Source organism: Phacochoerus africanus, chromosome 15, assembly GCF_016906955.1.
Source record: "Phacochoerus africanus isolate WHEZ1 chromosome 15, ROS_Pafr_v1, whole genome shotgun sequence".
Taxonomy (NCBI): domain Eukaryota; kingdom Metazoa; phylum Chordata; class Mammalia; order Artiodactyla; family Suidae; genus Phacochoerus; species Phacochoerus africanus.
The window spans coordinates 99,985,146-100,008,459 of record NC_062558.1 but is presented as its reverse complement, the minus strand read 5'-3'; the positions used below and the strand labels follow the sequence as shown (position 1 = coordinate 100,008,459).

At 41.5% G+C, this 23,314-nt stretch overlaps 1 protein-coding gene across 5 annotated transcripts in view; it reads left to right on the top strand.

Moving 5' to 3' along the window:
- The window catches only part of SGMS1 (sphingomyelin synthase 1), a 311,375-nt gene that overhangs the window by 93,982 nt on the left and 194,079 nt on the right, over positions 1-23,314 (top strand). For all 5 annotated transcript variants that reach the window (XM_047762700.1, XM_047762703.1, XM_047762702.1 and 2 more), the window contains one exon: positions 13,930-14,012. The gene's annotated coding sequence lies outside the window, so the exon portion shown is untranslated. The remainder of the gene's footprint in view (positions 1-13,929; positions 14,013-23,314) is intronic.

Below are 23,314 nucleotides of genomic sequence, written 5' to 3'. Positions count from 1 at the left end.
GGAGGGAGAGGTTTTGTTCCATCTGTTGGTAAAAAGACCACTTGGCAGGAATGATGCTCCCTTCCATCCCTTTACTAATGTGAGTGTGACTGAAGAGTTTGCTTCTTGGGAATTTATTATCTTTTTTTTTTTTTTGTCTTTTGTCTTTTTAGGGCCACACTCACTTCATATGGAAGTTCCCAGGCTAGGGGTTGAATGGGAGCTGTAACTGCTGGCCTACGCCATAGCCACAGCAATGCAGGATCCGAGCCACGACTGCCACCTACTCCACAGCGTGAGGCCACACCTCATCCTTAACCCACTGAGTGAGGCCAGGGATCAAACCCGCAACCTCATGGTTACTAGTTGGATTTGTTTCAGCTGCACCACAATGATACCCCTATTTCTGTTCCCCTTTTTCTTTTAAGTCATATATATAGATATAGATATATTTAATGTGTAAGAGATGCCATTTATCATTTTTTCTATTCAAGATTTAATGCCTTTCTTATAGGTTTATATATATTCTCTTTTTATGATAATGAATTAGTTTATTATTCCCTGTAAGATAAATATCTAACACATGTGTAAACACATATGTGTGTTTATCAGTTTATAAATAATGAAGTTGAAAAGGATGCAGTACAAAAAATTTCAGTACAAAATTCAGAACAAAAAAGAGAATACAAAATATTATATTTGAACAATTGATTTAAATAAGGTTAGAGGAAAAAGGTGAAGATTCCTATTTTTCATTTTTTTAATTCAGAAGTTAAAACTGATGGAATTATCAAACAAATTTGTTCACTCACCTTTCATAGTCATGAGCTGTACTTCCAGTCTTACCAATACTCATGAATATTTTTGATTCATTGTACTGAAAGGTAATGAAGCACTATTATATACAGTAAAAAAATATATATAAAGGAACTCGTCCTCACAGCAGAAATTGACAGAACATTATAAATCAACTATAATAAAAATCTTCAAAAAAAAAAACCTCAATAGAATTTTGAATTAAGGAAAAACAAACAAACCTGTAATCCTGACCTATGCCAGTTCTGTCACATTTTTAAAAGAATGTAAGCTTCTTGGAGGAAATTTTTTTTTTTACTTAGTTTTACCATCTTACTGTGTCAAAGATTCCCATGAGATTTCAAAACTGGTGTAATGTTTCTGTCTTTAGAAAAGTTATGTGGAAACATTAGCCCCCTTAAAATACCAGCGTATTTAAAATATTCTACTTTCATTATACACAAGCTCAGTGTCTCTTTTCATAAAGATAGTGTCTGAACTTTGGGTTTATGTGGTTCTTATTTATTGGTGGGCATATTGTGTCTCTTCCACCAGACTTTGAGCTCCTCAGTATCTCACTGATACCCTAGCCTTTAACTCACCTGGTGCCCAGTGATTGCACTCAGTGGACTGTAAAGTGAGTTGAAATAATCAGTGACTCACACATTCAAAGAGATCAGTGATCAGTCTATCCCATAATCATCACAAGTTCAGGAAATCCAAACCTGAACCATGTAGCCCTAGAAAAAGATGGAGTGACTGATGTAAGGTTAAAACATAAAGATCACCTTCCATGTGGTGAATTTTGGGGGAAGATTTTGGAGGTAACTTATAAACCAAAACACTTTAAGCATTTTTAGGGCTTTAAATAATAATTCGAGTTTATACCAGACCTAACTGTAGATGTGACTGTAAATAATTCAGCCCCAAGCCTGAATTTGATCTCAGAATCTGGATTAGAATCCTGGTTTTACCGCTTTAACCTTCCTCACTGATCTTCAGTGTTTATCTGTAAGATATGGGGACTAGTGCCTATCTGATCTTGTTATTGTAGGACTAAGCTGATGTCTGGCATATCCCAAGTACTCGATCAGCAGAAGTGGTAGGGTTGCTATAGGTAGGAAATCCCTAGAAGTTTTATTCAAGCAGTGTAGTAACCAGTGTAGGGGGGAAAAAAACCTTTTTCTTTTGTTCTTCTAGGTTCTCATCCAGAGCCTCTGTCACAAAAGGCAGATTAACAAAAGAAAAGCAAAGTTTGCGAACATGTATATTTCATTTATACATAGGAGAAACTCAGAGAAGAGTAACTCAAAGGAGTGGCTAGAACTTGGATTTAAATGCCATCTTGAGCTAAAATAAAAGAAGAATGGTATGGGGGAGGCAAGCTGTATGAAGGTGATCAGGTAAAGTACAGTAAACAAAGGCAAGGTTTGTCTATAGATTTAAATCTTTGCCTTCTCAGATGGTAAGAGGTGTTTTTTGTTTTTTGTTTTTTTTAAAGTTGAGTTAGAGTCATCCTTCACTTTCTGGTACTGAGAGGTAAACATCCTTTTAAAGATTTCCTTCAAAAACATAAATTTCCCTTTTGGGTAAGTTAAACTCTGTTTTCTAAGCTGCTTTGGTGACTGCTCTTTCTCAGAATAAGTGTCTCAACCTAACCTTTATGCCAAAGAACCATAACTGAGGTGGCATAGTCTGGTCTCCTGTGTTAGGGAAGGTCCTGGCAGCAGTGGACAAGAGAAAAGTCAGATCATGGAGTAGGATGAATGGGTTCCAGCAGCCTCCTTTGTGGGGCAGGTGGTGGAATGGACATTTCAAGAGCTTTGGAGTTAGGCAGACCCTAGTTTGCATGGCATTGCGGGGACTTGAGAAGAGTTTTGTCATGAGCATGGCGTAGCGGCTCTTACTCCTGGTTCAGTGTTAATCATGCCAGCAGACCTGTAGAGCACTAACTTGGAGATGTTTGTCTACCAAACACTTGCAACGTTTTATTGAGCACCCTTTACTAAATGCTTTAGGACAACCAAAAGGGGATTCCTTGCAGTATGCTAGGTGTTGTTTTAGTGGCTAGGATCCATTTGGAAAACAAGGATGAGGGAATTTATAATTAATAGATAACAAAGTATGACACTTTCTCAAACAAATAGAATGGCTTTATAGTTTTTTTTAATGTTACTTTTTATTATCATGGCAGTGGTTTCTGTTTTGTTTTGTTTTTGCTTTGGGGTTTTTTTTTTGGCCATGTCTGTAGCATGTGGAAGTTCCTGGGCCAGGGACTGTACCTGTGTCACAGCAGACCAGAGCTGCTGCAGTGACAATGACAGATTCTTAAACCAATGCACCACAAGGGAACTCCGGCTTGTTACTATTAAGAAAAGTAAAAATTGAGAAATGAGACTATGGTACAAAAGATAGTTTCTTTTGAAATAAATAAAGCCATGAGCATACTTTTGGGTGGCTCTCCCCCCTCTGGTTAGGGGAGTGATAATGAGGTCTTCACTGGGGACAGATCAGTCTACAGATGATGGGGCTGGTGTGCGGACATTGCCTGTTCCAGCCACTGATGAGATGATAGCTATTTGAGGAGTGAAATGGTTGTTGAAATTTCTTTTTCTTTTTTTTTTGTCTTTTTGCTATTTCTTGGGCCGCTCCCGCGGCATATGGAGGTTCCCAGGCTAGGGGTCCCAATCGGAGCTGTAGCCACCGGCCTACGCCAGAGCCACAGCAACGCGGGATCCGAGCCGCGTCTGCAACCTACACCACAGCTCACGGCAACGCCAGATCCTTAACCCACTGAGCAAGGGCAGGGACCGAACCCGCAACCTCATGGTTCCTAGTCGGATTCGTTAACCACTGCGCCACGACGGGAACTCCTGAAATTTCTGAAAACTTTTTATTTCAGTTATTTCTAGGGTTGTGCCTAAAAGACCATATCCAAATGCTTTTTCTGGGACTGTCTTATTTTGGGGACCAACTTCTTGGTGATCCCTTCTCAGTGTATTTTAGTCATCTTATTTAGTATTTTAAACCTAATAGAAGGGAAGGGTATTTATTTCTATATTATCTGTGCCTCCCTGAGTACCTTCTCTGAGGTACACTTTAATATTCTCCTTATGGTAAAGATTTAAGAAACCACATGACAGTGCTTCTGCCTGCATCATGTAAGCCATTATTTAAAAAGATGATTGTGTTTCTCAGTACTTAGGAGGGGAAAGGCCCTTTTCCATTCTTCCTTTAATCAGAATTGTGTGGCCTGCCCCTTTTCCCTTTTTGCTCTGGCTATTAGAAATTTAAAAATTTTACTGTTCAAGCACATCAGCAGCATTATCTTGTGGTTGGAAAATCAACTTCTTTTTTCACTTCATGACTTTATATCAGTGACTTCCAAGTTCATATGTAGCTTTTATTGAATGTTGCCCCAGATCTTTCTTGCAGATGTGTAGCATGTAAATAATTTAATAAAATGGACTGCTATGATGGTCTGGTGATTTTAGAGAAACTATTTGGCTTGTATCTTTAAGGTTTTTGGACAGAAAGTTACATACAGTTTTAACTGGCTGTAAGAAGACCAGGGATTTTGGAGGAAACGTTATAGGGCCAGAAGACTCTGATACAGCTCATTTAAACGCTCAAATTGTGTGTGTATTTGAGCAACCAGTATGACAGTGTGGCTGATTCTTAGTTTTAGGAACTGCTGATTTCACTCGTGTACATTAAAGCAATATGCAGTTTTTCATGATGGAAGGCAATCCGTAGGCCAGTAAGTATTTCACAGTATTGGTAAATATTTTGAATAGTCAAAGGAGTTGGGAATGATGATTGAGGAGCATGGTGACTGGTTAGAATATTTAGTATATAGACGGACTGTGGTGCTTTTTTGCTTTAAAGAACGTAATGAGGATCAGACAAGGAAATTGTGAAGGACGCTGGGAAAAGAAAGATGCTTTCTCATGTGGGATTGAAGTGCACAGCAGGCTTAGTCATGCCCTCCTCTGCACCCTCCTGCACACAACTCCCTTTGCCAAAAGCTCTAATTGTATGGTATTGTAATTATTTGTTTACAGTCTGTGTCTCTATTAAACGATCGTTGGCCCAGCCTGGTTCTTCTTTGTGTCGGCTTTATCTAGCACAATGCTAGCAGTAAATTCTTCACGTATATGATTCATACTGCTGAAATAGCAGATTAAAAGGCATACTTTAGGCTAGTAAGCATTTCAAAATATTGGCAAATATTTTGAATAGTCAAGAGGGGTTGGGAGGCTTTTTTTTTTTTTTTTTTGCCCCTGAAGTGTAATACGTGTTGCTTCCAAAAAAAAGAAAAGAAAAAAATTCATAAAACCTGATCTCCTGGAATCCCTGCATTTCTTAAAACTATTCAGTGGCAGGCTGCATTTTGGTGCCGAGGTCTGCTTGAATGAAATACCTGATCCCTCCTCTGGCCCTTCTCATGGTTCTCCCCTCTATTTTTGTATTGTACGAGGTGTGAACATCAACCATATTTATTGGAGGCCTGTGGTATGCCTGTCCTTGTATTGTGCTGAGGATACGGTGGTGGCCAAAATGTGGGCTCTGCTGTCAAGGATGGAGTTCATATTTTGAAAGAATGAGAAGCAGACTCAAATCTTAGAATTTATAAAGTGAACTTTCTTGCTGCATTCTTTTTTTTTTTTTAAGAGGATGAGTTAACACGTGGTAAACCGCAAATAAGAAAGTTTGAGAGCCACTGATTTGACTGTGATAAGGCTCCACTGATCTAAGCAAAATTAGAAAAGGATATTTCAATTGGCCTTTATCTTCTCTACCTACTCTTCACCCCAAGCACACATTTTGTGCTGTGCAGTTGATGTTATTTCACTTTCAGTGCCCCAGCTCCAGAACCCAGTTTGTTCTTGTGGAAATCTAGTAATTTTTGGAGAGCTATAGCAATTTGGAAATCGCAAATAGTGATAGTGTTCCCAAGGGCCCTTATGACTAAATCAGGTGATAGCATGAGCTCTGTCGTAGTATGTCACTTTGGTGGTGGCATATCATGACATGTCAGTAGTTTGGGCTTCTTTAAAGAACAGGACACACCTTGGGGGTGATGAGAGCTGGATGGCTCTGAATCTTGCCCAGGGAAATTCTTCCGGGTGCCAAGGAAGTACTTTGTGGAGTGACTGTCTGATCCTGAGGTTATGTTCCTGTTTACCTCACTGGTGCATCTTCTAATTTTGAGCAGCAGTATCCACTCCCTATTATGGAGCCCATCACTTAACTCCTGAGAGGCTCAGAATCTTCATCTATAAAACTGGAATCATTTGGTGAACCTCTGAGTGGTTTTGAAGATGGAGTAACATCTGTGAAGTGCCTGTGGTGGGGCTGTGCACAGTAGCCTGTCTTAGCTCTTAAAATGGAAGATTTTTTTATTCCCTAGCATTTTGAAACACAGGTTTTAATATTTTTCAGGTTATAATAGTTCATGTATATTAATAACAAATCCACAGTATATTTCAAATACTGTAGCTTACATTCTTTTTGGTCTCTAGACTGGTATTGTCCCTTGGTGGTTTTTCCATACAGCTTGAGACTGAGTCTTAAAGCAAATCAATTACTTAATTAATTACTGTATTATTTTACTCATATAGTCCTTCGTGCCAAGAACAGGGACTAAGTTCTTTACATAAATTATCTCATTTAATCCTTATAGTGAAGACAGTGAAGGACAGAGAAAGGTCAGGTAATTGGTTCAAGGCCATATTCGAGGGCCTGTGCCTGAAATCTAGGCATGTCTGACTTCTAAGCCTAGGTTCTGAGCGCCCCTCTTTCCCTTTGGCTTGTGTTGAATTACAGAGAAGATGGCCCTTAGGAGTGGCAGACACCCAGTGTTTTGCGCACGGCTTTCAGTCTGGGTTGGTACCATGTGCTTGAACACATCATTCTGTAGTTAAAGGACTCGTGCTCTGTGCTGGGTGTAGCAATGGCACAGCTCACTCCTGGGCACTGCGCTTTATTTGATGTTCCTGCAGGGCCCTTGCTAGAGTCTGTCCTCCCTCTGGTTCTTATTGGTCAAGTTTCAGAGGAGACAGTTTATCAAGTGCTTAAGGGCCCAAGACTCTGAAATCGGACAGCCTGGAGTTGAATCCTGGCTCTGTCAATACAGGCCGGGTGAGCTAGAGCAAGTTACTGATCATCTCTGTGCCTCAGTTTCTCATCCATAAGTTGGGGATAATAAGTAGCATTTACTTTAAAGAGTTGTGAGGATTAAAAGAGCGTGCGCCAATCCTGAGAAACAAAAACAAAGCAGGAGGCATAACTCTCCCAGACTTCAAGAAATACTACAAAGCCACAGTCATCAAAACAGTGTGGTACTGGTATCAAAACAGACAGACAGACCAATGGAACAGAATAGAGAATCCGGAAATAAACCCTGACACCTATGGTCAATTAATCTTTGACAAGGGAGGCAAGAACATCAAATGGGAAAAGGAAAGTCTATTCAGCAAGCATTGCTGGGAAGCCTGGACAGCTGCATGCAAAGCAATGAAACTAGAACACACCCTCACACCATGCACAAAAATAAACTTCAAATGGCTGAAAGACTTCAATATACGACAGGACACCATCAAACTCCTAGAAGAAAACATAGGCAAAACACTCTCTGAACATCAACATCATGAATATCTTCTCAGGTCAGTCTCCCAAAGCAATCGAAATTAGAGCAAAAATAAACCCATGGGACCTCATCAAACTGAAAAGCTTTTGCACAGCAAAGGAAACCCAAAAGAAAACAAAAAGACAACTTACAGAATGGGAGAAAATAGTTTCAAATGATGCAACCGACAAGGGCTTAATCTCTAGAATATATAAACAACTTATACAACCCAACAGCAAAAAAGCCAATCAATCAATGGAAAAATGGGCAAAAGAACTGAATAGACATTTCTCCAAACACATGAAGAAATGCTCAACATCGCTGGTTATAAGAGAAATGCAAATCAAAACTACCATGAGATATCACCTCACAACAGTCAGAATGGCCATCATTAATAAATCCACAAATAACAAGTGCTGGAGGGGCTGTGGAGAAAAGGGAACCCTCCTGCACTGTTGGTGGGAATGTAAACTGGTACAGCCACTATGGAGAACAGTTTGGAGATACCTTAGAAATCTATACATAGAACTTCCATATGACCCCGCAATCCCACTCTTGGGCATCTATCCGGACAAAACTCTACTTAAAAGAGACACGTGCACCCGCATGTTCATTGCAGCACTATTCACAATAGCCAAGACATGGAAACAACCCAAATGTCCATCGACAGAGGATTGGATTCGGAAGAGGTGGTATATATACACAATGGAATACTACTCAGCCATACAAAAGAATGACATAATGCCATTTGCAGCAACATGGATGGAACTAGAGAATCTCATCCTGAGTGAAATGAGCCAGAAAGACAGAGACAAATACCATATGATATCACTTATAACTGGAATCTAATATCCAGCGCAAATGAACATCTCCTTAGAAAAGAAAATCATGGACTTGGAGAAGAGACTTGTGGCTGCCTGATGGGAAGGGGAGGGAGTGGGAGGGATCGGGAGTTTGGGCTTATCAGACACAACTTAGAATAGATTTACAAGGAGATCCTGCTGAATAGCATTGAGAACTTTGTCTAGATACTCATGTTGCAACAGAAGAAAGGGTGGGGGAAAAAATGTAATTGTAATGTATACATGTAAGGATAACCTGACCCCCTTGCTGTACAGTGGGAAGAAAAAAAAAAAAAAGCGCGCGCGCGCGCAACGCACACGCACACACAACACACACACACACACACACACACACGCACACACGCACACACACACAGTGCTTGGAGTGTTTAGAACAGTGCCTGGCACATAGTAAGTATTCTGCAGTGTTTGTGGTTAGTAACAAGGCAGTTATGTTGTTTGTGCATAGCTATGGGCCATGTCATTTTTGTCTTCGTGTTCTCCCCAGGGCCGGCCCCAGTGCTCTACACACAGTGGGTGCTCCTTAAAAGTCTGGGAGTGGATGGATATGGTGGGAGGAATGGCTGAACATGTAAGCGGTTCCTGTTCACCCTGAAGTTGTGTTTGCCTCATTGACATAAACTCTCTATCTTGACTTTAATAGAATCAGATGCTGAATACCTAGAAGAAGTGGACCCAGGTGAGGTTAAAATTATTTGTCCATCATAATAGCTAACACTTGCTGAGTGCCTACTATGGGGTAGGCCCAGGCTAAATATTTTATGATTAACTTACAGAGTCTTTCCAAGAGCCTGAGAAGCAGGTATTATCCTATTTACAAATAGTAACTTTCATTAGCATTTGTCTTATCCCTGTAGATAAGAGGTGGGACTTCTGGATGAGGGGAGGCTGTGTGAAGCCCGTAGCACAAGCAGAGCTGTGCTTCTCTCTCAAGTCTCCCCGAGCGACCTTTAGCCTATAGTAAGGTGCTCAGGAGGCAGTTGTGTTGTCTGTTATTATTGCAGCTTCCCTGATGCAGAATCAGGAACATCAAGACTACTTGAATGCAAACACGCGGGCTCCAAACATTGGTAATGATCATTGCAGTCGTGTCACAGGTATACAGACTACCTATTCCTTTGTTAAAGATGTTTGCTTTGGGGAAAGTCTTCATATTAAAGCTAAAATTTTCATGCTTTATTTAGAGTAGAACTGTTTTCTCTGTGCTGTCTTTGGTAGAAATGGAAAAAAGCTGTCCATTACTCTCAGCAGGGTTGTGCTTGAAATGATATGAAATGGTGGTGTTTTCTCTTCCCTGGGTTAAACTTACCCTGTGGGTTTCATACTTTTTATCCCCTGTGGGTTTCATCTACTTGGTCCTTTTCCTTTTTTTTTTTTTTTTTTTTTTTCTCCCCAGGTTTCCCCAGAAGTGAAGAGCCCAGCACTGGTCACTCTGACCCTGGGGGATATTTATTATGACCGGAGGTTATCCATCCTCCTTCACAGTCAGCGTCTGTGGGAGGTGATGGGTGGTACTGAAACCCTCACCTTCTCTGCTTTACTCTTTGTGAGACCATCACTGTGACAATTGGGAGGCAGCCTGTCATTGGGGTCTTGTGCATACCTCCTTTATTAGGGCCCCAGCTCCACAGTTTGGAGCTAGAAATGGACATATTGGGTTGGTGACCTACGGGACCCATATGGACCACAACAGGTTTTTTTTTTTTTTTTTTTGCTTTTTGGGGCTGCACCTGCAGCAGTTGGAAGTTCCCAGGCTAGGAGTTGAATCGGAGCTACAGCTGCTGACCTATGCCAGAGCCACAACAACTTGGGATCCGAGCTGCATCTGTGACCTACATCACAGCTTGCGGCAACACTGGATCCTTAACCCACTGATCGAAGCCAGGGCTCGAACCTGCATCCTCATGTATCCTAATCAGGTTTGTGAACCACTGAGCCACAAAGGGAACTCCTATAACAGGATTTTTGCCTGTCCCCAAATCCTCCCTCAGTTTGTGTGGGAGCTAACATGTTACTCCTCAGAGAGCTTTGATCCTCTTGATTGTAGAGCATATGAACTTCTTGTTGTTGGGATTGATTTAATTATGCAGATATTCCAGATTCTTCCCTCAGAGAAGTCCTTTTAATCTTTGATCTTATACACCTTTTCTGTTCATTTCTATTAAGAACTCCTGTCCCCTGTCCCCCATTACCGTTAAACACTTTTTGCTTGAGCCATGTGTGTATTCCTGGATTCTTAGAAATTGCTGGTCCCCTGTCTTGAGGAAATATTTTGTTCTTTCTTATGAGTATCACAGTTACGAGTACCTTTATGGCATTCTTGTCTGAAGGATTCTGATGGGTTTTCCATATTTTTTTTCCTTACCCTTTTAGTGTTGTCATGGGGCCGTTGTTAGTTGCCATTCTGAACCTTTCCCCGGAAACACCAGTTGTACTGTCAGTTTTTCAGTTAAGGAAGTTCCCTTGTGGAGCAGCAGGGTTAAGAATCTGGTGTTGCCACAGCCGTGGTGCAGGTTACAACTGCAGCATGGGTTCGATTCCTGGTCCGGAAACTTTCACACTGTGGATGCGCCCCCCCCCCCCTTTCAGTTAAATATGTTAAGTGCTGTTTTTGGAAAGCCTGTAAGCTCTTTGGTTCCGCCACTCACCATCTGTGTGACTTGGGGGGCGGGCTGCTGACCTTGTCTGCCTATTGGCTTATCTGCAAAGTACACTGATGACAGCTCCTACTATATAGAATAGGTGTGAGCACTGGGGGAGGTAGCGTATGCTAAGTGCCCCCAGGGCCCAGCACTTTGTAATAAGCCTCTGTAAACCTTATTAACACTCATTATAAGGGTGAGCACAGGCGCTGTGAGGATACTATGGTTGAGGCACTAACCCAGCTTTGGATGATGATGATAACAACGTATTTCCCAGAGGTTGTCAAGCCTACGTGACTTAGTTAAGAAACGGAGGAAGGGGTGTATCATGAAGGGGACATGGCTGCATGGTTTTCACTAGTGACGGGGCCGAACTTAGGGGGTGCAGTGGAAAGAGGAACAGGGAGCAGACCATGGGGGTCTTGTTTTGGGAAGCCTAGGGCCTCTGACTATATTCATAGGAAAGGAGAACCATAGGAGAACTTGTACTTGATGAGAGTGCTGGGCACATGCTGACTGGAGGAAACAGAGTCAGTAGGGGCCACATGGAGAGCTGAGACCCGAGAAGATTGGTCTGAGAGCCCCTCTAGGATGGGGAGTGCTGGACGATGAGGCGAGCAAATGAACGGGTAAATGCCGTGTTTACATTAGATGACCGCCTTTAAGTTCTAGAGCCTCTAAAGTAGTACCAAAGAAAGATGCAACTTCCAAGCATTGATGCCCTTTGAGAAAATGAATTAGCAGGGCTACAGTGTGCACATCTAATGTGGAGGAAATCTGCTCAAGAAGTAGAAAGAGGTTGTCCCACACTCTGGCTGGCATGCTGTGTTCGTGTGTGTGTGTGTGTGTGTGTGTGTGTGTGTTCCCACGCTTGTGGTGCAAATGTGCTGGCTTGTCTAAGGAAAGACCTATTTTCCAGTTTCCTGTGATGACAGACTTCTCTTTTCTTCCAATATGTGAGGTGAAAATACTGTTCTTGTTTGCCAGTTTCCTTTTGATTAACTTTCTGTCTGGGGTTGTGAGTTTTCTTTTGGACAATTTTTTAAAAATTATTTTCTCACCAGTGGTTGGAAGTAGAAATGGAAATATGCCAGAAAATGATTTATATGAAAAGGAGTCTTCTCCCCACCTCTAAGTACATGCATGTAAACAAGAAACTTATGTAAAGAGTAGCAACTAAATTTTGTTTGGCTAGACTGCTGTGTTTTATTATGCCGTTTAGAGGGAGAGTTATGGAAATAAAGGGAAATACATGTCAGTGATAGCCAGTTGGCTATCTGAAGTGAGTATCTGCTTTCTGGAAGGAGTAGAGACATTTTCCTGTCATTTGGTTTAGAATGCTCAACTGCTCAGGAGTGCTTCTCTTGCCACAGTGCTACAATAAAAGTAAACACATACATTTTTAAGAATTGGATTTTTAGAAAGAGAGTTTCTTTGAAATGTTTAAATAAAGAGCATTTGTTATATGCTGCAAGGGTTTGATTATGAACACTTCGCAACAGTGTCCCTGAGCAGCCCCATGCCCTTCAAGCATCGCTTAATGTTGAAGGCATGAGGAGGAATAGAGAATAGAGTTCCCACTGTGGCTCAGTGGGTTAAGCAGCCAATGTAGTGTCCATGAGGATGCGGGTTTGATCCCTGGCCTTGCTCAGGGGGTTAAGGATCTGGTGTTGCTGTAATCTGCGGTGTAGGTTGCAGATGTGGCTCGGATCCCTCATTTTGCTGGCTGTGGCATAGGCTGGCAGCTGCAGCTCCAACCTAACCTCTAGCCTAGGAACTTCCATGTGCTGCAGGTGTGGCCCTAAAAAGAAAAAAAAAAAAAAAAAAAAGCAGTAGGTAATTGGTGCTTTACTTGCCCTCCTCTGATAAATTAGAAAACCGGACAACACATGAGCCACTTGGCTGTCCATCCCTGGACACCAGCCAGCCAGGACTTTGATCCCTGAGAGAAGAGTCTCCCAGGAGGTGAGACCCACATTTGCTCTAGTTTTCTGTTGGAGCACGTTCCCTGCCCTGGTACCAGGAGGGAGAGAGCCTGGCAGAGCATGGTGGCCTCCAGAGTTCAGGGCTGCTGAAAAGGCTGGGATTTGTATGATGGGAACCTGGGGAGGAGGGAGCCATGGGAGATGTGTACACATACAGCCTGGGAGAGTTAGCAGCAGCTGTTCCCAGGCTGGGCAGGGAGGGAGACAGCCGAGCAGTTATAACTATGACTTAAAAGAAGATATCTGAAAAAGATACATGTGTTTCTTAACTATCCTGGTGTGGGTTTTCTACTCTTTGGGTTGTCTCTGTTAAATAAGCATTTAATCCAGTGGCAGTATTTGTCACTCAGCAGGCAAAACCATTTCTATATCTATTGGTTAAGAACATAACTTTAGTGTAAGAAGAAATAATACTGCTTTTCAAATTGAAACCACCATATCATCCTGCTGAATAGCATTGAGAACTTTGTCTAGATACTCATGTTGCAACAGAAGAAAGGGTGGGGGAAAAATGTAATTGTAATGTATACATGTAAGGATAACCTGGCCCCCTTGCTGTACAGTGGGAAAATAAAAAAAAATTATTAAAAAAAAAAAAAAGAAACCACCATATCATTTGATTCCGGGAAAGTGTTTGGAATGAGGAGTCATAGAAATGGTTCTAATTCCTCCTCTGAAACTTGCTGGCTGAATGGTCACTGGAAAGTTCCCTAACCTTTGGGAAATTCGGCTGCTGCATTTTAAAATAATTCTTGCCTTGTCTCAGTATCTTACAGCTCAAAAGAGAAAATGCATGTGAAAGCTCTTTGTACATAATAATGATTTCTTCTGCAAACATTAAATTACTGGTAATAGTTTCGATTAGGATGAAAATTGGCTTAGACCAAGGTAATTGGGGGCCTAAAGGCTGATTCAGGTGGCCCTTTTTCCTCTTAAATGTCAGAATTTATTATACAAGAGAGTATCTTTCTCCTTGGGCCTTTTTGGTTTCTTCTGGTTGTCTCCTTTCTAATTTCTTCCCTTTATTATTCCAGGCAGAACTTCGGGGACTGAAGGAGGGGTGGATTCTCTGAATCTGAAGAACAGTGAAGTAGGAGATGCAGAGAATATGTAACGTGTAAGTCAAACCCAGGGTTTTATCTGTTCTCAAACTTCTCGCGGATCTGATGTTCCTCAGAATGGCTCCTGCTTTGCTCTGAGACTGAGCGTGAGGCCCTGATGGATGGAGGGATCTTTAACATATGCCAGCCCAAGCCAGCCCAGGAAAGGCCGTTGCGGTTTGGGGAGGGAAGGAAAAAGGAATGGAGTGGCTTCCTCCGTGGAGGAGGAAGGCATCGTAGGTCAGGGTGGGAGAAATGTGTAAAACAAAGGGCACCGGAAATAGTGTCTTGAGTGGCTGGGAATGACGGAAAAGGGTCTGAAGTGACATAAACCAGGGAGGAAGGCTCCCAGGAGGCCCGGGAGGGTCATTTCCTTTCATCTGGAATTGCTTTTGATTGAGGCGCTTTGTCCCGGAAGATGACAGTTTCCAGGTCTGCCCCCTCCTTCGCTGGAGTTGAAGAGTCTAGGCCAGTGCTTCTCAGAGAATCAGTCTGAGGGGAGATTAAGAGCTTGCCCTACACTGCAGACCTGGAAACTTCTTCACTGAGAAAGTCTTGCTACCAAAAGTAAAAATCAGCTGAACTAAACAGTATTCTTAGTGTCCATAGCTAATTTCCATTCTGACACATAATTCCTATGTCCATGTATGTATTCTAACAAGATATTGCCTACTTTTGCTCATTTTTAAGCTTCCTAAGAATAATATTTGCATGTAAAACTCTGTAGCTTTCATTTTCACATTATGTTGTTGAGTTTCATTCGTTACATGTAATGGTAGTAAATTAATTTTTATTGTTAAACAAAACTGTTCTGAATATCCATCACAGTTTATCTATTGCTCTACTTCCCTCCACCATTTGGTATTTTTCTTGCCGTTCTAGTGACTATAAAATAGTATGTCATTGTGGTCTCAATTTGCTTTTTCCTAAGTAATGGTGAAATTAAGTTTCTTTATTTTATTTATTTATTTTTTAAATGTCCTTTGGAGAGCAGAGTTTGTGGCTTTCATGTAAAGAAAATTTTCAATCCCTTCTTCCATGACTAGTGTGGTTTTGTTTGTTTCTGTTTTCTTGTTTTGTTTTTTGAAATAAGTCTAAAAATCTTTCTCTCTCTCTCTCTCTCTTTTTTTTTTTTTTTTTTTTTTTTTTTGCTTTTTAGGGCCACACCCACAGCATATGGAAGTTCCTAGGCTAGGGGTCAAATCAGAGGTATAGCTGCCAGCCTATGCCATAGCCACAGCAACTCTGGGTCCGAGCTGCGTCTGCAACCTACACCACAGCTGACAGCAGTGCCAGATCCCCAACTCCCAGTGAGCCAGGGATTGAACCCACATCCTCTTGGATACTAGTCAGATTCATTTCTACTGCACTACAACAGGAACTCCTAAAAATCTCTTTTAACTGTGTTGTGGTTTCATTGCTAATCTTCAGTCTTCTCTATTGAAGTTTTGTTGATTTGTGTTCTCATTCAATTTTTTTCTCTACTCATTTGGAAATTATGCATTTTATTTCCATTCTTCTAATGATTACCCTGAAAATACACTGTGTACATTCAATCGTTTTTGAAGTCAATCAGTAGTTAAGGTACTCTGATCCCTTCCAGAATAATACAAAACTCATGTAATGAATACTGTCTCCTTCTGTACTTACGTGTTCTTTTCAGTCAGTTCTGCTGCATTTCACCATACAAATTAGACAATTTTTATTATTATTTAGAGATAGTATTTTTTTCTTCTTTTTTGTCTTTCTGTCTTCTTAGGGCTGCACCCATGGCACGTGGAGGTTCCCAGGCTAGGGATCCAGTTGGAGCTGCAGCCTCCATCCCATGCCAAGGCCATAGCAATGCGGGATCCGAGCCACTTCTGTGACCTATACCACAGCTCACGGCAACACCAGATCCTTAACCCACTGAGTGGGGCCAGGGATAGAACCCATGTCCTCACGGACGCCAGTCAGGTTCGTTAACTGCTGAGCCACATGGGAACTCTGTATTTGTTTAACTTTATAGGTTTATTGTGTTTTGCTTCTTTTCCCTTCTTCTATCCTTTGCCTTTTTCCTCTGATGAGATTTGCCTTCATCAGAAGTTTCTTTCTTGGAATCTTTTGGTGGTAACTTCTCTCAATTTTGATTTATTTGAGAATGTCTTTATTTCACTCTCAGAGTTCTTAGTGAACAGCAGTTTTTCTTCCAGCATTGTGACCATACTGTTCCCTTGTCTTATGGATTTTGTTGTTTTTTTCTGTTGATTCTATCATTCTTTCACTTATTATTCTTTAGTAGATAATTTGGCGGCTTTTTAGATTGTTTATTTGTCATCGGGGTACTGCAGTTTCACTACAGTCTGTCTGTGTGCTTTTTTGGCCTTACCATGGCATATGGAATTTCCCAGGCTAAGGGTCAAATCAGAGCTGCAGCTGCTGGCCTGTGCCACAGCCACAGCAATGCCTGATCTCAGCCCTGTTTGCAGCCTATACCACAGCTCACCGCAACACCAGTTCCTTAACCCACTGAGCAGGGCCAGGGATCAAACTCACATCCACATGGATATTAGTCAGGTTCATAACCCACTGAGCCACAATGGGAACTCCCTCTGTTTTCTGTTTTTAATCCTGTTTATGTTTGTTGTGTTTTATGTATGTGTAGGTTTGTATCATCATAAGCTCTGAAAATTTCTTAGCTATTAATGCTTTGAATAACAACTTTCCTTTATTTTCTCTGTTGTCTCCTTCTGGTTTTGATTAAATGGATGTTAGAAATTCTCTTTTCACATCTTTTAATTCATAATTGATATTTCTTCCTTGTCTTTCTCTGCTTTATTTGGGTAATTTCTTTCTTTCTTTTTTTTTTTTTTTTTTTTTGCTTTTTAGGGCTGCACTCATGGCACACAGAGGTTCCCAGGCTAAGGGTCAACTATAGCTGCTGGCCTACACCACAGCCATAGCAACACTGGATCCAAGCCATGCCTGCAACCTATACCATGGCTCACGGCAATGCCGGATCCCCAACCCACTGAGCAAGGCCAGGGATTGAACCTACAACCTCATGGTTCCTAGTTGGATTCATTCCTGCTGTGCCACAACAGGAACTCCAATTTGGGTAATTTCTTAAGGTTTACTTCCAAACCAGTAATTCTCTCTTCAGCTCTGTTGAATCTTTTATTTAATCTACCTGTTGAGTTTTTAATTTCAATTGATTATATTTCTTCATTTCTAAAAGCTCTTTTTCTGTTTCAAATCCATGTGAATATTTTTTGATAGTATCTTTTTCCTTTTAATCCATCTTTCATATCTTTAAACAATACCAAACAGAGCTATTTCATATTCTGTCTTTGTTAATGCCGGTATCTAAAAATCTCTGGTGGTCTAAGTCTGTGTCTGTGGCTTGTTTCCCATTGTGCATGATCAGTTTTAATTATGGGCCAATATTTGTTTGATAATTATATCTTGGACTCTTGAGGTCTTACTTGTTGAAATTTGTGTGTATTTGTACTAGGAGGCAGGAAGATGCTGCAGACCCAGGATCATTTTCATTCATTTTGGAAATCCTGGTTTCAGGTTGGGCTTTCCCCACCTGGCTGAAAGCTAAAGGTCTAGATACCCTGTTCGTTTAATTACTGGTCTCTGTTGTTGCCTCCAGGGTGATTTCTGCTTTTGTCTTTGTTAAGCTTTCAGTGCCGTATCCTCTGGGGATTTGTTTCTCTATCGGGAGCTAGCCACTATGTTATTAATTTATTTTATGTATTTTTAATTTATCCTGAATTGAATTATAGCATAGCAGGAGGACCCTACAAATATCTAGTCCACCATAATTCTCATATTAGCAGTGCCAAAGCAATGTTTTAAAGTCAGTTTTCTGTATGTGTCCTTTATCCATTTTCTTAACTCCTTTAAACTTTACATGGTGCATTATATCACTGAGGGCCTGGAAAATAATGAAATACTGATATCTTTGAAAGCTAGATAAAGCACATCTGTACTCATTTCACATGCTATATATCCTTAGACTTTTGTCTGGGTTCTTTTTCTGGTTGAATGCTTACTTTCTTCAAAGTTGGAAGGAATCACTACTTTAAGAATAACTTATAGAACAGAGTCCTAATCTACTTTCTGTTGCAGTGTCATTTTTCTTTCCAGTCAGAATCCTAGATATGTAGATCTCTGCCTCCAGATGCCTTTTCTTCCTCATGTGGTACAGAAAATGGATATTTTCTGTTGTGAATTAGAAGCATCATCTCTATAAACTCTGCAGCCTTACATTCCACGTCCCCTTAATGGACATAGAAAGCAGCTTGTAGTTTTGGTTTATAAAATGTTAAGTTGCCTTGTGCTTTGGCTCATGAAAAAATGTTTTCTTTCAAAATGAATGTTGACTGAGGATGCTGATTTAATAGTTCTTTCTTCATTCTGCAGGAAAAGTCACCACCTCTAGGCAACCATACCTTCTCAAAGTCCCCACAGATCTAACAGGGGTGTGTGGATTAGGATTTAGTGATTAAGGTGGTATGTTAAGTATGTTTCTAATCTGCAAAATCTTTGTGCTCTGTAGGTTACAGGTTGGATTTTTGTAATACTGGTGTAGTCAGAAAAGGCAGGCACTGAAAACATTTCCGGGGAAATGCTGAGCTCTGTGACTGAAGATTCTCTGAGGGTCTGACTGCCTCTTTTTGGATCCATCCTTTCACTTGGGAAATATAAGTACCAGATAATTCTTTGGCTTTTCCTCCCTTGGGCGACAAATTCTCCTTTGTAGTTACTTCCTCTGTGTTCTCATGTGCTTGGGTTATTGTTGGCTTTTAGTTCGGGTATTCCTACCAGTTTGGTTTGGTTAGCTGAGCAGTCCAGAAGCTTCACCTGGAGATCTGGAAAGAGAGGAAGTAGAACTAACTGGAGAAGTTCACCAGGGATGGCCGGCGCTCCCCGAGGGGCCCTCCCTTGCCTTCTGGGCCGGGGAACTGTCATTCACAGGTACACGGGGTTTGGGGCTAAAGGGAATCTGATTTCCACTGCTCCCAGTTCTGTTGGCCTGGGCCAGGCAGTTTTTTTGATAGAGCAGGAACTGGCCTTTGAGCTGCCCAGATCTCTTTTACTGTAAAGAGTTGTCTCCTTGAAGGTTGAGATTTGGATTTTGAGCATGGTTCTAACACGGTTCTCCTGCGTGCAGTTTCCTTCCTGCTGCAGGATTGTGGCTCTCATCAAGATGATGCAGAGAGATAGCCCAAGACTAGCGACCATAAATCTGAGTTAGGTCACCAGGCCCCCGTCATATGACCCAGGGCCATGCTTTGTTTCATGTGCTCCCTGTGTCTCACAGGGCTTGCTTCTCAGGCCTTGCTCCTGAGGTGCACCTCTGGACCAAGAACTGCTGCTCACATCGCTCTGACTTGGCACTGAAATACTTGGGCATTTATAGCTTCTTCCTCCTTTCTCACACAGCATAATGAATTTATGTATTTCTAAAGGTTTTGAAAAGTAGGATTATATTAGACACTTTTTCCTGATCCTGTCCTCCTGACTGCGCACCAGAGTCACGTCTGAATGCTTCTTGTCATGTCCTTTATTTGATGCCTGCGGAAATATCCACGAGGTAATTTTTGTTGGCCTTTGCCTCAGTCAAGGGTGTGGCACAGGGGGAGCCGGACCACCTGGCTTCAAGTTGAATGTCTACTCACACAGTCTGTATGACTTTGGTTAATTACTTAGCTCTTCTGTGTTTTAGTTTTCCCACCTAATCTGTTCATATGCTGTACCAGTGGTTCTCCAATGTTCTGGTTTAAGGACCCAAACTCTTAAAAATGATTGAGAGCCCCAAAGAGTTTTGATTATGAGTTATATCTAGCCTTTTGTGGTGGGTAGAGAAGTAGCCCCCAAAGATGTCTGTATCCTGATCCCCAGAAACGATGCCTATTTTACTTTCCGTGGTGTAAGAGACCACAGATGTGATTACATTGAGGATCTCGAGATGGGGGGTTTATCCTGGATAATCCAGGTGGGCTCAGTGTAATCAAGTGTCCTTATGGGGGGGTGGTGTGTCAGAGTCAGAGACAGAAGCAGAGGTTGAAGTGATGCCATTGCTGGGAGGCGACCATGAGCCAAGGAGAGCAGGTGGCCTTGGGGACACAATCTACCCTGGCTTCAGGAGGAACTCAGCCCTGCCAACACCTTCATTTTAGCCCTAGAAGACCAGCTTTTAGACTTCTGACCTCCAGCACTATAATCTGTGTCGTTTTATGCTACCCATTTGTAGTAATTTGTTATAGCAGCAGTAGGAAACTCAATACAAATATTTTCTGTGTTAGAAATTGAAAGCAAGAAAATTTTAAGACATTAATTCATTTTAAAAAAGTAAATGATGGAGTTTGTGGCTCTGCAGTAACAAACCTGACTAGTATCTGTGAGGATGCAGGTTCAATCCCTGGCCTCACTCAGTGGGTTAAGGATCCGGCATTAGCTGTGGTATAGGTCACAGATGTGGCTTGGATCTGGCATTGCTTTGGCTGTGGTGTAGGCTGGCAGTTGCAGCTCCGATTTGATTCCTAGCCTGGGAACTTCCATATGCTGCAGGTGCAGCTCTTAAAAACAACAACAACAACAAAATAGTACATAACAGGTTAGCATAAATTGCTTTTGGTCGGGGGATAACTATTTTCCAACTTTTAGTGAGAAGACTACTGTCATAGCTATACATTTGTATAGATCTCTTTTAATATCTAGCTTCATAGAAAGATTCTCAAATCAGCTTCTGCATTCAGTCTGTTGTAGCATCATGTGTCACATAACCTCTGAAAAATTTCCCTGAATCCTCAGAGAAGGAGCATTAAAAAGGTAAATACCAGAGTTCCCATTGTGGCTGAGTGGGCTAAAAACCTAACATAGTGTCTGTGAGGATTTGGGTTCAACTATTGGCCTCCCTCAGTGGGTTAAGGGTCCGGCATTGCCATGAGCTGTGATGTAGGTTGCAGATGTGGCTCAGATCTGGCATGACTGTGGCTGTAGCTGTGGTGTAGGCCAGTGGCCACAGCTCCGATTCAACCCCTAGCCTGGGAACTTCCATATGCTTGATGTACAGCCCTGAAAAGGGGAGAAAAAAAAAGTAAATACCATTTTGGAGTTATTATAAAAATAGTTTTGGTCTTATGGATTATCTAAAAGATAGGATTCTCAGGGGTCTCTAGACCCCACTTTGAGAACTGCTGGTTTAAAACATAGCCACGTGGCCACACCTAGCAACAAGAGAGTCTGGGAATTGCGGTTCTTATTCTAGGTGTCAGGTTAAAAAAGTCGAGGTTTTATTATTAAGGAAGAAAGGGAGAATGGATATTAAGGGATATTTAGAAATTTAAAATTCTTATATAAAGTATAAAATTCTTATGTAAATAAACTTTATATAGTATGATACCCATGGTAGGTAGACAATCACCAAAATGTTTGTTTCCCTCCTCCTTGTCCTCATACTAGCTGGAAAGAGGGGCATTTTGCTTAGACAGCATCCTTTAGAAATACCTCTGATGGAACACAATGGCATGTAGGTGGAGTCATAATTGCAGAGAATTGCATTTTTAGCATTTGCGGATTAATTATATGAAGTATCTTTTGTTTGGTGCTCACAGGCAGCTTTTTGATGTCTCGTGTGGATCTTTTAAGCTTAACAATGTGCTTCCTTTCCTTGGGGTAGGAGGACAGTTGGAAGTGAAGTGTGATTTCAGCCCAGCTTTGATTCATAGTTGTTCTTCCTGGATATGAAACTACAAGGGGAGTGACATTTCCTCTTGGTCACTTTGTAAATAGTTCCTCCTTCCCCCTGGCAGCATCCTGTTGCTGAAGAATAACCCCGTTCCAGTTTCTGATGTTCAAGGACGATTGGGAATATTTGTGCGAAGTAGCTTATAGTTTAAAAAAATGTATGGAGATATAAGAAAACAATTTGGGCTTAAGAGGCATAATTTTGAGCTTAATATAAAGCTTAATATTGATCTCATTAATTGATGATATGTGTTTAATGCATTCTTAGTGCTACCCTCATCTTTAAATCGATTATTGTAATAACTTTTGCGTGAAGGAGGATATTTTAACATCTTTGTATGGGTATTTCAGCCTCTAGGGTGAGAGAAGCCTTTGTGTCTTGCACACCTAGATTGTCTATTTCCTGACTGAACTGATTGGAAAGGAATTTGGGTTTGGGATGGGGAGGAGGTGGTAGAGAAGAAGCAGGGAAGGTAAATTTAGAGCCTCCAGAACTTGGGCAAAATGGGTACCTGGTTGAGAGACACACTGGGCTGGGTCCTGTGGACAGAAATGTTGCCTGACATCCAAGTAAACAAAGGAAGTTGTGGCCATAAAGCCATCAGCCACTGACTGCAGTCTGCCTGGTGGTGCACCCTGAGGGGAACTCAGGATGGAGAAAAACAGGTTGCTAGCCACCAAGCCCTCAGTCACAAAGCCCCCATGGTGCACCCTGAGGGAAATTCAGGATGGAGAAAAAGAGGAAACTGGCCCTAAATAGTTAAGATGCATATCAAAGGAATGATTTCAGTGACCTGGACTCTTGCATCTTCCCATACATAAATTAACCCGAAAAAAAAATCTGGTTGAACATCATAAGATGACTGCCAATCACAAAAAACCAGACATCTCAATATCTGTTTTTTTGTTATTGGCAGTCATCTTATGATGTTCAACCAGATTTTTTTCCCCCTAGTAAAAAAGCCCTCTATCTCTCTATCTCATGGCTCCTCCCTTTCCTTTTTGGAACAGTTCCTCCTGAGAGGCTCCCATCCCAGGCCATAGTCTCAGTAATGTCCCCACACAAAATGTAATTCTCAACTTTTAGGCTGAACATTTGTTTTCAGTCCACAGTCCCCAGGGGGTCAGGGGGTCCCTACAGTGGTGACCTTTCTGAGCCGGAGTTGAGAAGGGCAGTTTTACTCACTTTGCTCTTTTTCTCAGAGCCCCTGAAAACCACCTTGGGGCTGCCGGTCTCTGTGCTGCCTTGTGGTGCACTGTGTTCCTGGGAATCAGGGACCGTTGTGGTTGAAACCTTGGTTAAAATAGAGAGTAGAGGCAGTTTGTTGTAACTTGCGCTTGTGGGACCAGAGCCATGCCTGTCTAAGCACCCTGCATCTGGGGAGCTCAGTGTCTTTACAACTCACATCAAAGTGGCAGTGTATATTACCCATGTGTGAGCATCCTAGAAAAATTAAGTGAAACTGATAGGAAGGGTATCCCCATTGGTTTTTATTTTATTTTATTATTATTAAAGTATAGTTGATTGACAATGTTTTATCAAGTTCTGTTGTACAACAAAGTGACCCAATCATACACA